This window comes from Alexandromys fortis, unplaced genomic scaffold (genome assembly GCF_014885135.2).
Source record: "Alexandromys fortis isolate MF-2015 unplaced genomic scaffold, M_Fortis_MF-2015_v1.1 scaffold_0, whole genome shotgun sequence".
NCBI classification, from domain to species: Eukaryota; Metazoa; Chordata; class Mammalia; order Rodentia; family Cricetidae; genus Alexandromys; species Alexandromys fortis.
The window spans coordinates 30,235,574-30,251,517 of record NW_026067949.1 but is presented as its reverse complement, the minus strand read 5'-3'; the positions used below and the strand labels follow the sequence as shown (position 1 = coordinate 30,251,517).

Here is a 15,944-nt window from a genome sequence, read left to right as displayed (position 1 = left end):
GGGGGACAAATCCCAGATACGGCAAATCTTCACAACCTTTCCCCCTTTTTGCACCCACAAAAACAAAAACAAAAACTTCCCTTTTAATTCTGATGTTGGCAGCTGTGTGGGCTTGGGAGGGCCCTGGAAACAATCAGGCATACGAAGTCTGCCTGGGAAACGATCCGGCATATGCCTTCAGATCTGTACACGGGGCTGGGCACGTGCTATGCGCTCAGAAAGGAAAGTAAATTCCATGCAGCAAATTGCTCTAACTGATTCATTTGTCCTCCGAGAGACGCCACCTACCTGCTCCCAGGTATTCAGGTAATTGACAGGGGTGGGGGCGGGGCCTCCTGGGATGTTTTAGTCCCTCGGGTCTTAGCCAGACTTCCGTGATGTCACACATTTCCTGCTCTGAGCCAACCAATGACCTCCTCCTTCCTCCAGCCACCTGTACACCGAAGTTGAGACTGGTCACAGCTCAGGCAGCCCTAGAAGCTTCTACCACAAGGGATGAAAACTGGGTGGCTGCTGCAGCTTTGAAAGCCCCAAACACATCTGAACAGGTGAGCAGGAACTCCTTTCTCCTCTCTTGGCCCTTAGACTGCTGACCCTTACGGGGTCTGAACAAGGAATTTGAATGAAAAACCCTCCCTGAACGGGCTCAGTCAGAGTAACTCTCAAGAGTAGAGGATGTCTGTGTCTGTGTGGATCTTCCTCTGGCTTGTAGCATTGTCCTGGACAGATAATTTAATCATTTTTATTTTCTGATTATTGATCTAGCCTCTGCTTGTCGGTGAAGTTATCTGATTCTTTTTGAAACCCCAGAGAAAAGAGAAGTGAGACCGTTTTTGAAACTTAGTACAAATGTGAAGACCAGTTCAGCCTGTTTTGGGGGGGCGGGGAGGCTCTGGGGACACAAAATTCAGACTGTCTTTATTTTTCCCCCCTTGTATTCCAAACCCATGCTTCTGTAATACTTTTATAGTTGTGTGTGTGTGTGTGTCGCTTACAAGTCCTGAAGCCAGTAAATTCTGGTTCCCTATTATAAGCACGTTTTTATTTTCTTAAGTTTAAAAAAAAAAAGCCTTCAGTTTCCTTTGCTTGTGGAAAACACTCAGCCGTCTGGATTAGAACTGTTTACCTTCAGGCCAGATAGGCTGCCTGCTGACCTTTGGTTAAAGTAAAGATTACTCCTCCAAGGCCACAAGAATGTTAACGCCAGGTCTGGGTTTTAAGTTGTTGAAACTCTTTTGTTGTTAGCATCTTGCTTTAACAGAATATGGAGAGGTGGTTGCTCTGCCAGGACACGACTTTTAAAGTGGTTTTATCTCAAGGATCCATTTTTGATTTTTAATTCAGATCACCTAACTGGCTCGGGACAGCCCCAGGGGCCCGCTGCTCCACCAGATACTGTTATTACCTAGAGCCGAGGGACCACTTCCTGATCCAGCTTGTTACAGAATTAGCCGGGGAAACTCCAGGAGAAGACTGAGTGGGACATTCATTTCGTAGTCCTCCGTTAGTTGCTTTCCCGGGAGTTAAGTTAGCAGATGTGTTTGTAAGAGAATAATCTAGGAGGAAATATGCTCTCTAGAAATTAAGAGAGTATGTCTGTTCTCCAAGAGTAGGAACTGAAACAAGTAAGTAGCTTCTTACTGCTAAGCATCGACTTGTTCTCGCTGCCAGCTTCCCTCTGGCTGGTGGGAAGCTCACGTTTTTTCTTCTCTCTCTGACCTTTGTGCCCGTGGTTGTCCTCTAAGCTCACGTGTTTGCAAAGTGACTGCTGCTTACGCCTTACAAACGTTCTCAGTGGATTCAGGTCTGTGAGCCGAGTGAGGACGGATTGCCCTCCTGGATTTTCTAGGTATAAATTCGACTTTGATGTCTCAAACCTCTGCACGTTTTCATCCCCCGCTGGTTCACCTGGTTGATCGGTTATTTTTACAATTATGGACTTAAGATTAATCAAATCATTTCATCATAGTTTGACTGCTTAGAAAAATAATGCTGTATATATTATTGCCCCTAATACAAGGGGGAAAAAAAAAAGACAGGAACCAGAGTCAGAATGTCCAGTATGGGGCAGCTTGTTGGATAATTTACATATTGTTCCCCAAGAAGTCCCCGTGACAACTCCATTGGTCCAGGTGTTTACAAGGTGTGATGGGAAATTGTACATCCTTGAACAACTTACTGAATGTCTCTGGACCTCCGTTTCTTCCTCAGGAGGATGAGAGATAAGCACCATGTGCTAGAATGTGGTTCTGAGCAGAGGCAGAGCTTGGAGTAAGCCGCGCCTGATTCTGAGCCATGGGCTAATCTAAGCCACGTCTGCCTCCACTGGAGGAATTCCCCGGGAGCTTACAGGACTTGTGTGAGCCTCTGTAGCTCTCCTGTGGCTGCAATTGTTGGGAATCCTGCTCTTATTACTGTAATTAATTGTCAGTAATTAATCCCATCTTAACAGTTTGGAGAAACACACAGTCCGGAGGGAAGAGAGTGAATGAGCTGTCATTCGCTGGACCAAACAGCGTGCATCCGCCATCCCCCTCGGCAAAGCCAATTCTGGGGTGGTCGCTATTTCTTCCTTTCCCCAGCTCAAGGCTCTCTGAGACATCCACAAAGTGCAAGTTCCTTGTAGGCTCTCGGGAGAGATCTCATTGTCATTTGCTGGAATCTGACTCGGCAGGGAACTCGGTCTGCTCCATCACCACCACCCTAAGGGGTGACCTGGAGTACTTGGTCCCCTCTAATCTTGTAGATAAACTTCCTCCACCTGGGACCCCATAAGCACTTGGCCAGGCCAGTGTGAGAGGGGACAGATAATTTGCAACGTGTACCATTCTGGGCAGGGGAGACTCATGAGTTCTTTGAATAGGATCACCCCCCTTAAGTAGAATATGCTGTGCCCTTCTATGACCTTGAATCATGTCAGAGTATATGTGTGCCCAACCCCCCTGGGAGCTTCTGGCCTTACCCTCTTCCTAAAGCATAGCATACATTTCTGCCATTCAAGAGCAAGGGTCCAGTGAGCTGAGAACTATGGAGTCTAACCTTGAACCTACAACTTGCTGAAGGGGACTTTAAGAAAGAACCTCATGCTCCTTGCCCATCACTTTCCTTGCCTACACTCTTAGCCTAAACTCATGGGTCAGAGTAATGGAGAGCAGGGGTGGGCATCATACCCTCCTGGGGTCATTCTACAACAGGGAGCTGGTCTTTGGCATCAGACTGTCTGGGCCCAAAGCCCAGTTCTACCATGGGCTTTTTTTGTTTAAATGCCCTGGGAAGGTTTTATTGAGCCTGCTCAGAATGGCCCTGGCACCAAGTTAACTAGTACCCTGTGATTTTCTTGAAAAGAAGGCATGGTAGTAGGGACTAGACAGACCCGCTTGTCAACACAACACTAGCCTACGGGAGGCACCTAATATCTTTGCCTCCATCTGATCACCTGGAAAATAGGATCCGTAGCTACCCAGGATACCTGTGGTGAAGAGTAGCAGTGGTCATGTGTGAAGTCCCTGACACATGCTAGGTGCTCAGTTAAAGTGCTGTAGTATTCCAGGACACATGTGTTACATGAACTACTGTCGGAAGTCTTAGCTCATGCTTCCGTCTGAACATAATAATGGAATCAGCTGCCGACTGGACAGAACATTTTCCTGGAAAAACCCCTGTATAGGCTTAGAAGAAAGTCTGTTAAACCAAGACCATGCTGTTGTCTTGGCCTTCTGGGGCAGAGTAGCTGCCAGGGTGATTCCTGGCCTTTTACAGACCAGCAGGTGTAGGAATCTGGTGGACAAGGTGAGAGCCAAGCATCTTCCTGCAGCGTGGCCCCACGGTTGCAGCCCTCAGCATTTTCTCTCCTGCAATTAGAATCCTGCACACCTAAGGTGGAGTCAAGAAGATCTGCTTGGCTTGGAGCTATGGAGGCTCTCAGCAGGCTCCTCCCGACCTTGGTATCTCTGGACTTCCTGGTAGCGTGGAACTATTCTTGATATTTATATGCCAGCATGCCAGACTCACTTTTATGTGGGTGGTAAGTTGACTGTCCTCTGACAGTATCTCCAAACAATCAGGAGCCTTTCAAAACTCTTTGAAGGAGACTGCGAGTCATTCTTCCTGGATGAATTAGATTCCAGCCAGGTACCGTCTCCAAAGAATAAGGATTGATATGAAAGCCATAAAAGTTGCTAAGTACAGAGCCTTACAGGGGGCTGAGATCAGGGTCATAGAATGTTGGCTGTCTCCTCTAACTTCCCACCTCTGTCATTCCCTCCTTACTCTGTGTCCTATGGCACAAGGATATTGTTCACCACAGTGGTCTATGACTTACCAGCACAGACACATACTTCAAGGGGGAGAAAGCAGTTCTATGAACCGGTGTTTCCAAAACCACACAGGTATCCTAGTGGGGTGCTGAGTGTATTGTCACTGAAAGTGATCACTGTTTGGCATATTTAACATCTGGGACGCTTGATGGTTGGGTTAATAGACAATGGAAAGCGAATAGATGTGTGGATGGATAATGGATAAGTAGATTTATTTGTGGATGATGAATAGGTAGAATGTGTGGATGGGTGGGTAGACAGACAGATAGATGGTTGATGATGGATGGGTAGGTGGCCAAAGTTTGTGTTTCTTCAGCTGAGACATATCCACATGTAACATGAAAATACACAGTGGACAACCGTTTTAAGGATCGCATGAGAGAAACACATGTCTAGTACCAGCATCTCCCCTAACCTGTCGAAAATTGCTTATTGAAAGTAATAACAGCAGGTTAAAATTTTATGTCAAACAGAAAGGAGCAGAGGCCTTCCCACTTCAGAAAGGGTGGGTGAGCTGACTCCCAAACTGGAGATACGCAGGTTTTAGAATAGTTTGTTTTTCTTATCGCTCTTTGCTGCTTCTACTACTCCTCTCAAAGAATCAATTCCTCCTCCCTGCCCAGGGAGCCTTGTTCCCCGTCATTGTTTGTGGGTTGACTAGTTTTAACAAGGTTTTGTTATTTTTTTTTCACATCCAGGATTTTAGTTTGGAACATGTCCACTTAAATACCACCATTGTTTCCTAGTGACTCGAATTTGCTTCTTGTGTTTGGTGCGTTGGTCACGGGGACATGAGACTTGGCCAGCCGCGGAGTGGAAGCTCTCTAGGAATCCCTTTAATAGCTTCCTGGCACACAGCATGGCAACTGCATCTGCATGATGGGAGGTTTAAATATGCCATTGCTATCTGTTGAGGTGATTTGTATAACCTGCTGGTGACTAAAGTCTGTTGATCACGTGGCCTCTTCTGAATAAAACGCTGCATGCTTAGGCTCATGCGTCCTCCCATTAACACATGAGTCACCGTGTGTTTTCAAGCTCCTCGTTAAGGAGTGTGGTCATACGTGTATGACATCTTCCACAGGGTGCACACACTCAGCCATGCCATCTGTGGCCCCTGGAGGCCCGTGTAAAGTGGTTTTACAGTCACCTCGAAAGACATCTGCATTTTAACTTATTAGTGAGCTAAAGAAATCATTAGATTTTTTTTTTTACACTGGGGAAGGATTGCTATCCCTAAATATACAGGAGTCTCAGTGGTCACCATCTCAAAATGTTTGCCCTGTCACTTGGCCATGTGGAGAAGGGTTGGAGTGGGTCGCTGGGAATATTTACCCCGTTCCTGTGGGATCCACCTCTAGTAACATACTCCTAGGTTAGTGTCTTACGCCTGGCATAGCTGATGACCGTAAGCTTGGAGGCTTTACACAACTCCGTCTATTCTTTCAATTCTGGAGTGTGTAGAAGTTTGAAATCAAGGCACCAGCAGGGCCACAGTCTGTCTGTGAAGGATCTAGGCGAGAGAGAACCTTCCTCTGCCTCTTCCAGCTTCTGTGGGACCAGAGGTCACTTGGCATGTGGCTAAGTCCTCATGCTGCCTTGTCTTCGGAGTCTTGTCTTCTAAGGACTAGATTTATAGATTACTCAGGTAATCAATATGATCTCATCTCAAGGTCCAATACTTTATAACATCTTCAAAGGCAAATTTCCCAATTATGTCAGCTTCCAAGTTCTGGGAATAAACATGGACATGCCTTCGTCGGGGGCAGGGGTATCATTTTAGCCACTGCACTCACTCGGCAGCTGATGTTCATATTCTGCACCATCTCCATCTGTTTCTGGAGAGATCTTTGTATAGAGCAGCGGTTTTCAACCTTCCTAATGCTATGACCCTTTAATACCCCCCCAACCATAAAATTATTTCAGTGCTACTTCATAACTAGAGTTTTTCCACTGTTATGAATCATAATGTAAATATCTGATATACGACCCCCTGAAAGAGTTGCTTTACCACCGAAGGAGTCGTGACCGACAGGTTGAGAACCCCTGGTGTAGACACACGAGTGAAGTTTAGGCAAGGAGGAGTTAGTGTTGGCAGCATTCGCTACTGCCCTCCTTTATTCCTACGTTCAAGGCAGGGTGGAGAGGGGTTTGTGCTCCAATGCATTCTTCCATCAACACTGCGGCATAGCTACAGAAAGAATGCAGTAGAAGCCAGAATAGATTGCAATGGAAGACGGGTCAGGTCATACTCCGGGAGGTCATCATCCCACTGAATCTTGATCCCCCTACCCAGGATAAGCAGATCAGTGTCTGCTTCTAAGTGCTATTGCTTGAAGGGACATTAACAAGTTAGAAACTGTCCTAGAAGATGCTACGCATGAAGACAATTGGAAGGACCAGAAACAAGGGAGGACCAGTGTTGTCTTAAATTTGGGGGACAGGTGTCATGTTTTGAAGGAATGCTGTGACATATGCTGAACACGGAAAGACCGAGCAAGAACCAACGGCCAAAGTAACAAGAAAGAACTTGGGTCTTTGAAAACTACCCAGGCCTCTATCACTGGAAGTATTTGGAAAAGTAACTCGCACATCACGCATGGGTATGTTGAAGCACTTTCTCACTAAGATCCTTGGTCAACCCAAAATCTTGTCATTTCTTGTCAGTGCTCACACCAGCATCCAGCACCTGGGAGGCTGAGGGAGGGTCCTGAGTGTGAGGATAGCCTGGGTCACTCTGTCAGTGTGAAGCCAGCTGGACTACATATAGTGAGGCCTTGACTCAAAAAAGAAAATCTGTGACTTCTAAAAAACATTTAAAAAATGTTTTAAAACCACAGAGTCACCAAACCCTGTGTACATTCTTGTCCTTGATGGATGTGTTTGGCCAGGCTCTCCCCTCTCGGAATTTCCTCTCATTTGTCAAAATCCTATTCACTTTGGGTTATGGGTTCTGCTCATTAACTTTTTTTTAAAAGATGGGGCCTCATGTCACTCAGATGGCTTTGACCTCCCTGTATAGCTGAACTTCTCTCCCTACTTCCTGAGGACTGAGATTAAGGCGTGTACCATTGATGTCCAGTGTGTGGTGCTGAAGAGGGGACCCAAGGACTTGTGTGTGTTACGCAAGCACTCTGTCATCTAAGCTACAGCCCTTATCCCCCAGTCACCTTTTGTGAGCCATCCTAACAACCGTTCATTTCCTGGGCCTCCCAGTGTGGTTCTCTTGTTCCTTCTGCAATGCTTCAGTGCAACTTCTTGTTTCTGCCGTTTGTCTACCACTATCAAAACCCTATTCTCCTAACTAAACTTGAAATCCATGAAGGTGGTATTGGAGTTTCTCTGGGAGTCCCTACAGACTTCAAGACAAATCCCAATCATGGGCTGGAGACAGTCAGCATACATCTGTAGAATGGAAATAGTTGGAAAATGTTTAGAATTCAAATATATTTCCTCGTGTACTTCTTTATATTTTTGGTTGTGAGCCTAGCCTTTAATGGCTGAGCCATCTCTCCAGCCCATCATGTACTTCCTAAAACTTGGATAACTGTTTTTTTTGTTTTTGTTTGTTTGTTTGTTTTAAGGGCCCTTCCTGACATGGTCAGCTTTGAGGGGTCGGACACCAGCTTGTAGGCTGTTTGTTTCCCATTCTTCCCTAATGTCAGCTCTTTCCAGGAGTCAGGGATGCTTTGCAGCAATAGAGCCCTTGCTCATATGAACGCCTCTGCTTTAACTGACTGTTCTTTGCAGGAGTTGGTGTTTCTAAACTAGGAGTGGGTGGGCATCTTTTCTGAGACAGAGCACTTACAGACAGACCGAAGGATGACAGGTGCACCGTGACATCCAGGGCAAGAGTGGTGAGGTCTCCCGTCAAGGGAGATAAAGCTCGTTTCTGGAAGGCTGTGAAAAGCCATCCCCTGGCCTCATTTGTAATTGGCTAACCACGGGGGACTCCCTTCACTCAACCACTTCCCTCGTCTTTCCCACTCTCTGAAGATCTGTGTTCCCCGGTATTGACTCCAGATGTGTTCGGCCGTCTCTTATTTGGGTCTGTAATTTCCTGGCAGATTCTGACCTCGGTGGAGACCCTCTATAGCTTCCTTCTGTTCTTCCTCGTGTTTGAAACAGTGTGCAGGTGAATACCATTCGCAGATTTCTTTAACGAGCCTCTTGCTCCCTCTTTGAGACCTTGGGGAAGTTACTCAGAGGCAGAGCTAACCACAATCCTCGCAGCATAGCAGGCTGCCAGTACCTGCCTCAGTTTCCTAAGGTGAAGTGCATGTCACTTCCCAGATTCCTCCTCCAACCCTGGTTCATCATTTGAAGATTTTTTATCTCATATGTGACTCTGTATTTGGGTCACTGAAGCACCAGATTTGTCCTGCTTATATATAAGTCTGTAAGTCAAGGAAAAATGTATCTTAGTTCATAATTACTACTTAATAAGATCACACATTATCAGAACCTTTGGTGCTCACTGAATGTATTGGAAATTCAAGGCATAAGTAAGATTGATAAAGAGAGAGATGGCTTATCTCGACTTTGGGAATTGCTTTCCCCAAATAATCCACTTTAAGAGGGTCAGCCAGGACCAGGGCACTATTGAGACAAATGCGCCTGCTGGGCAAATTCCTTCAGAAAGCAAGCAGGGGGCCAGGGCCACTGTGGGAAGCAGTTATTTGGCACTGGTCCACTGGGCTTCTCCATGGCTAAGCTTCTGCTTGGGAATGAGTGTCCTGGCTTTGGCGGGGGTGTGGACCCAGTGGCCAGTTTGGAATACTAAGTCCCCGTGTTGCCTGACAGTGATCCACCCAAAGGTTTATAGCATTGCCAACGAAACCTCTACACCTCAGGTGTCTTACATTTTTTGTTTTTTGTTTTCTCCTCCTGTTGAGTTGTGATGGTGAGCACTGAACCTAGGGTCCCCCACATCCCAGGAAAGCATATCAGAGTCCAGAGCCTACACCTCCAGACCAGGCTCAGCTTCTATTTCATGTGTGTTTGAGTTCATGGGAGATGTGCATGCATGTGTGGCTGTACACACGCATATATGGAGGGCAAAGGACAACCTTTGGTGTGCATGGGTGCACATATGTGTCTATGGAGGACACAGGGGAACCTTGGGTGTATATGTGGGCGTCTGTATGCATATGTGGAGGACAGAGGACAACCTTGGGAATGTCATTCCTTAGGCACCATCTGGTGTGGGAAGTGCTTCTGTATATGTTGTGTTTGTGTTGTTTTTATTGGTTAATGAATAAAGAAGCTGGCGTGGCCTGTGATAGGGGCTGAGCACTGGCATTCATCTCTCGCTGCTTCCTGACTGTGGGTGCAGTGTGGCCAGTGCCTCACACTTCGGCCTTCCCCGCCATGATGGTCTAGATCCCTTCAAACTGTGGGTGGGATGTGTGTGAGTGTGTGTGTGTGTGTGTGTGTGTGTGTGTGTGTGTCTTTCCTTGATTTGCCTTTCTTAGGCACTTTGTCACAACAAAGACTAATATAAAGACTATTAAAGTCACATTACTGAACGTCTTTTGGGTTTTGCTTCTTTTTTGGCTCCTTACATTTTGCACTCCAAGGCCTTACATGCTTCACCTATAATCAAGGCCTTATCGCTAATTTTCTTAGAAGTCTGAGTAGGGAAAGTAGGGTGTCACCACTGCGGCTTAGACCCAGCCCTGGGATTAATAGCCTTGGTGAGTCTTCATATTTTCCTTGCATCAGTCCTGGTAGCCAGCCAGGTGCAATGAGGAAACTATGGCCTTGGCCAATGCCGCAGAGGTGCGCCACGAAGCTGTAAGCCCTACATGGGTTACTGCTCCACCTCACTTTGTGCTTGGTAGAGACACCAGGTGTGCGACTTGCCGAAGGGTTCACAAGAGGGGCACCTTGCTTCAGCAAAGGGAAAGGCAGTGCAGAGCCGGCCGAGAGGAGAGGACAAGGCATCTGGGTCCTGCAGAAGCTTTGCTGCCTGAGTTCATGAGGCCCCAGCCAAGCAATGAGCCCTTCTTGTCATCGAGGACATTGCCCAGACGTGGCAAACAGCAGGAGGCTCTGCCCTCCTGGAGGGGTGTTCATGCCATGATGTGGGGGAAGGACGGTGGGAGGGATCTTACTATTTAGTGCTCTTTGGAAAGTTGAAAGGAAGGCAACAGCCTCTGTTGGATAAAGGGTCAGAACTAATTTAAAGACAGCTTGGGAAGCTATGCTTATTTAGGAGTTATTGTCGCAGTTCCTTCCTTTCCTTCCTTTCCTCTCAGGCTGTGGCACGGCTCAGCACAGCACCAGCGGGATAAGTGTGTTTTGTAGGGCTAGATTCGACAGGCTTTCTCAATACACTATGATAGTGAGGAGCTTTCTCTCCTCTTCCCCAACTTTGGAACAACCGTGGCGATCTAGGACACAAGGAGGCCTCCCAGGATGCTTTCCTTTCCAAGTACTCTTGTTTTGGGTGGAGGAGGTGGCTGGAGCAGAAGGGTTCTATTTCTTCCTGCCGCTCTTCCATGGGCTTCTCTCTGCTCATCACTTCAACCTTTTCACATGCTGGGGAATTTCAGTGGATATTAATCTTTGTGATTTGGGCGGGAAAAATATCACTGATTGTGTATTTAATTGGTTTCTACTCTTGTTTTCTTGCATTGTGTGTGGTTCATATAGTTAAAAATGAAATTAATGAAACAGGAGCCCAAAATGTCCCAAATACCGTCTGTTCTAGGAACTAACAGAATACTGTGGGCTCTAATACCAGACTATCCAGCCACTGGAAGACTTCTTCTGTTTATATAAAGACACTAAATAGCTTTCCATCTTCTCAGTCCTGTTCACAGACCTTGTTTATGCTTGTAAAATCTTCATGCATCTCCTTAAAGCCCCAGATCTTATCTCTCAATCAATCTGTCTACCTATGAGTGCTGTCCCTCTGCAGACTGGATGCTTCCAGAACTCCCTTCCTGCCCACAGACATAGAGTTCCTTCTATAAAAAGGTGCATTATATTCATTTAATAATCATATATCCTGTGTGCCCTAAATCTTTCCTACATTACTTACGGTATCTAATACAATGTAAGGGTGTTGTTCTGCTGAAGTTTTAAGGGAGAATAACAGGGGAAGGTTACATATTTAGTATAGATGCCTTCCCCGACCCCAGCCTGTGGTTGATTGAAGCCAGAATTTAGAACCCTCACACAAGGATGGCTCTCTCCCTCTCTCCCACTGTCCATCTCTCTTCTCTCTTTGTCTTCTTCTTCTGTCTCCCCCATCTCTTTCTTTTCTCCCCTCCATAGCCAATGATTCCCACCATTGCTCAGGGCAGCATCTCCTGGGCGGTCACCCACCAGCATGGAAGAAGCATCCTAGACTGGCTGAGAATCAACAGCCTAGAATACTCAACAGCCCAGATACTCGCTTCCCTCCCTCCTGGGCATTTGGAACTTTATCCTTTCCAGTGTAGGAGACACACTAACAGATTGGGGTGCTTGCTGAGAAGAGTTGCTCCTCAGCCTCATAGAGACTAGAAACTGGATGGATCCAGTTCAGTCCAGAGAAGGTCATATCTTCAAATACTAAAGCACTAAGGATCTGGTCATATTCTGTTAAGTTCCCCAGGGCAATTCTGCGTACCCCAGAGCGGGCAGAGCTATCAGGAGGCAAATTCTCACTCAGTATATAAACATTTCCCCTGACATCCCGAGGGGGCGAGGGGATGATCTATTTTATAGAAGGACCACTCTCAAAAGTTCCTTTCAATGCAGTATCCGTGCATCACCTTTGAAAGGATACTGATGCAAGACATAGCTGCCATTCCGACACTGGAGGGACCATCATAATTCTCTCACTGATTTCCTTATTTGTTTAGTTTTACAGTGGTGGGCCTTGTGCCTGATGAGCAAGAACCCCACACCTGAGCTCTCTGTGCCCGCTGGCATTCCTTTGATGATATGGAATCTCCTCCTGTTAGAAATTGGGACTCGGGAAACAATTTCAGAGGCGATTTAGGGTGAAATTGGTTCTTTCAGTAGCATACAAATGCTCAGTGATGCCGAGTGACGCATTTATCCATTCGCTTTCTGTGAGCTTTCAGGGTGCTGGAGCCCACCAGGGCCGTCTTGCTCTAGTGGCCTCCCATTCTAGTTTCATCTCTGCTGCTCTGATAAAAATACCTTGACAGAAAGCTAACTGGAGGAGGAAGGCATTTGTTGTAAGCTGACAATTCCAAGTTATGGTCCATTACTCAAGAGAAGTCACCGTGGCAGGAACTTGAGAGAAACAGTCACATCATGTCCACCTTCGAGACCAGGGAAAAATGAATGCGTGCTTGTTTGCTGGCTTGCTTACCCTCTGCTCGGTTTTTCCACCCGCCTTGCCTAGGGAGTGGTGTCACCCGCGGTCGCCTGGGTTTTTCCATATCTATTAAGAAAATCCCCCACAGACAAGTTCCAAGGGTGACCCAAAGTAGACGATCAGTCCCTTGTTGAGACTCTTTTTCCCGGTAGATCCCGGATGTCTGAAAGTCATGAATTCTTCTGTCCTGCTCTAAATGAAACGAGAAGCAGGGAGACCAAGGGGGAAAAGAAAGTGTGGGGAACCAAGAGAGTTTGGCTTCTGCTTTGTGTTTTCTTTCTCACTCTGAAGCGTAGGAAAGCCACATCCTACATCTCCCTGCCATCTCCCCACCCCGGCCAGGACCAGAAGGACTGACCTACCATACTGAGCTTATTTAAACAAATACTCTCTACCATCCTGGGCCCTGAACCTTACTTTTTAGGAGAGAAAAGCATTTATCTGTTAGGATAAATGCTTCTTGATCCTGTCTTCTCACATCGGCAGCCAGGAGCACGCACCTCTAAAAGACGGATATCATATATGCTCATAAGATAGAATAAGAAAAGAACTTCCAGGTAAATTGAAGGAATCTTATCTTCCAAAGCCCACCTGGTCCGTTGCTGTAGAGCACAAACGGCTTGTTCAGCCAACCCTCTCCCAGGCCCGTTTTTATTTATGTGGACTTTATTTAGTCTAACGTAAATTCACAAAAATATATGTAAGTGGTGTTTACATTAACATTACATTAAGAAATTGGTTTACCATCTGGCCAGGAGCCAGTGGATTCATTACTCCGAGGGGGGAGGAGATGGGAGTGGGAGGAAGGGGAGAGAGGTTGGAGGTAAGGTAGGGGAGGGAGGATGCAGGGGGGAGGGTGAAGAAAGGGAGGCATTGGAGTTTGAGCTGAAGCCTGAGAGGCTTGCTAACCTTCTTGGGCTAATTCTGTTCCCAGGGCACGCCAGGTCTCCTCAGAGGCGAGGACTCTGTCTCCTTCATACTTTGGCAGCTCTACTTATCATGAGACGTAAAGAGATTTAAATTCTTCTCATTTCCTAGGTCTTTTATATTGAAGTGCTACAGTATTGGAGTCCTGGCTGTTTTACTGTAAAGAAAGATGCCCTGGTACAGAGGGATGGGAAGTTAGGGCAAGGGTAGAGACTGGCCGCCCTGCCTGCCTAGTTTCCTCTCGGATGTGGCTGAGTGGCCAGTCACTCACGTGCCGTACTCCAGTTTCCTGGTCTGTTTAATTAAAGATGTCATGAGGTGTTGTGAGGGTGAAAATGACACAATCTAATAATGTCCTCAGCGCAGTGCCTAGCACGTGGGAAATTCTCAGTAAATAGTTAAGAAGCAAAGTTATAAAAACATCCATCTGGATAGGCACGGTGGTGCATGGCTTTAATCCCAGCACTCAGGAGGCAGAGGCAGGCGGTCTCTGAGTTTGAAAGCACCCTGGTCTCATTTATAGTGAGACTATGTCACACACACACACACAAACACAGACCATTTCCTCTTAACGCAGAATCTTAAGAATCTAGTTGTGAATGGGGTTTTCTCTAGTCTACTGACCTACAGGGTCTTCTTGTTTGTTTTCTGACGCAGGATTCTTAGCGCAGAATGCGTATAAAGAATGTGATGTGCCAGCGCAATCCAGGCAAGGGAGGGCAGAGGTCACGCATTCATCAGCTTCACGTTATGATAATGAAAGGTCTCAGTCAGCATCCTTCCTTTGCTCCTGCTGTGCAGACACCGTGAGCGAGTCAACAGAGAGAACTGGGCACAAGGGGACTCGTGGGAGGGAAGGAAGTCTAAAGAGAGCGAGCAGTGGGGATGTCCTGTGGACTGTGTTCAAAGTACATTTATACACTTGCTTAAAACTTCCTTATGTGTAATATTTTATAATAAAAAATGTTAAAGGCACATCGCAATGGCCATATGATCTACCCTATACCCCGCCTCTCAAGGCTCCATATCCTCACCTCCCAGCAGCAGCACCATGGAGACCAAGCCTGTACCACAGGAACTTTGGGGAGGCATTTGCCTGGACCACAGCAAATGAGTCAGGGTCTTTTCTGGTCTTCTCCCATCTTCAGTCCCCGGAAGATCCTGAGTGAGGCACATGACTCCTCCCAGAACATGCTTTCCAAACCCCGCATCAGGTCTACACCACCATGTCTGTGAAGGAGGACGGTGCGCCAATGAGAAACTGCTTTTTCAGTGGTACCCGAGCTGGAGTCTGATCTCCGGTTAGACTGTCTCGTACAGCAGAACGAGAAAGGATAGAACCGGAGCAAGCGGGAGTGTATGACAGAACTCTAGGAGAATCTCCAAAGATTAGAGCCTCAGTTTACCCTTTCGAACCCCTCTCCCTTCAGTAATAACCTCTCTCCCTTCAAAACCTTTCGGGTAACCCATTTCCATTCTCAGATTTCTTTTTAATTGTTTCTGGTCTCCCTGCAAGCATTTCCTATGAGCTTCCAGTGTCTTCACTTAGCACCTCGGGAAGACACAGCAGCCGTACATGCCTCCTTGTGCTCTGGCAGGAACTCACCCCCTCCTGAATCTGCTCCCTTTTGCCTTCTGTGGGCTCAGTGAGAGAGAAGTAAACTGCTGTGCTTCCCAAGGGCTCTGGCAATACAGGCATTTCACTTCAGCCCCTTGTCCCGACTGTTCGACTGTTCGTTCAGGCATCCGAGATGAGTTCGGAAATGTAAACACCAAAGCTGACTTGGAGAAAGTTGGAAGGCATGTATTTTCTTTCCGAGATAAGGCTGTGTTTGGACAAACAAGATCAATGTTTGGAAAAGAAGAACAACGCAGCCTAGTGCGTGACCGCCATGCTCCTTCCACAGCCTCCCCCCACCAACCCCCTGTCTAGGTCACGTGTCTTCATGGCCCTCGGAAAGCTGCAAGTCTGTGCTTGTTTCTAAAGGGTTGTGTTGGAGGTGAGCGGAAGCCAGATGCTCCCTTGGCATAAACAGTGGCAGAGTCCTGGCCGGCAATGGTTACCTGGTCTCTGCCATGTTCTGTGAATGCCCACCTCCTCCTCTCTGGACTGGGGACTTCCCAAAATTGCCTTCTCCACATGTGTTTTTGAGGACTCCCCCTCAACTCACAGCCTGGTCTAGAGTTGGTAATTGAAAGTATTTATTGATTGTCTCAGAAACATCCAAATAGTAAAACCAAACATCAAAAACAAACCATTCTTTGAGGATCCTTTCTGTGTTGAAAGAAAAGACATACTGCCATGGTGTTCTTCTGGGGAAATACTTTAATGTAGAATTGGATCAAAGGCTTCTGTTATG

At 46.8% G+C, this 15,944-nt stretch overlaps 1 protein-coding gene across 1 annotated transcript in view; it reads left to right on the top strand.

The window, feature by feature from the left end:
• Window positions 1–387: 387 nt before the first annotated feature.
• Lnx1 (ligand of numb-protein X 1) overlaps window positions 388–15,944 on the top strand; it is a 104,509-nt gene continuing 88,952 nt past the window's right edge. The window contains exon 1 of the mRNA XM_050149996.1: window positions 388–548. The gene's annotated coding sequence lies outside the window, so the exon portion shown is untranslated. The remainder of the gene's footprint in view (window positions 549–15,944) is intronic.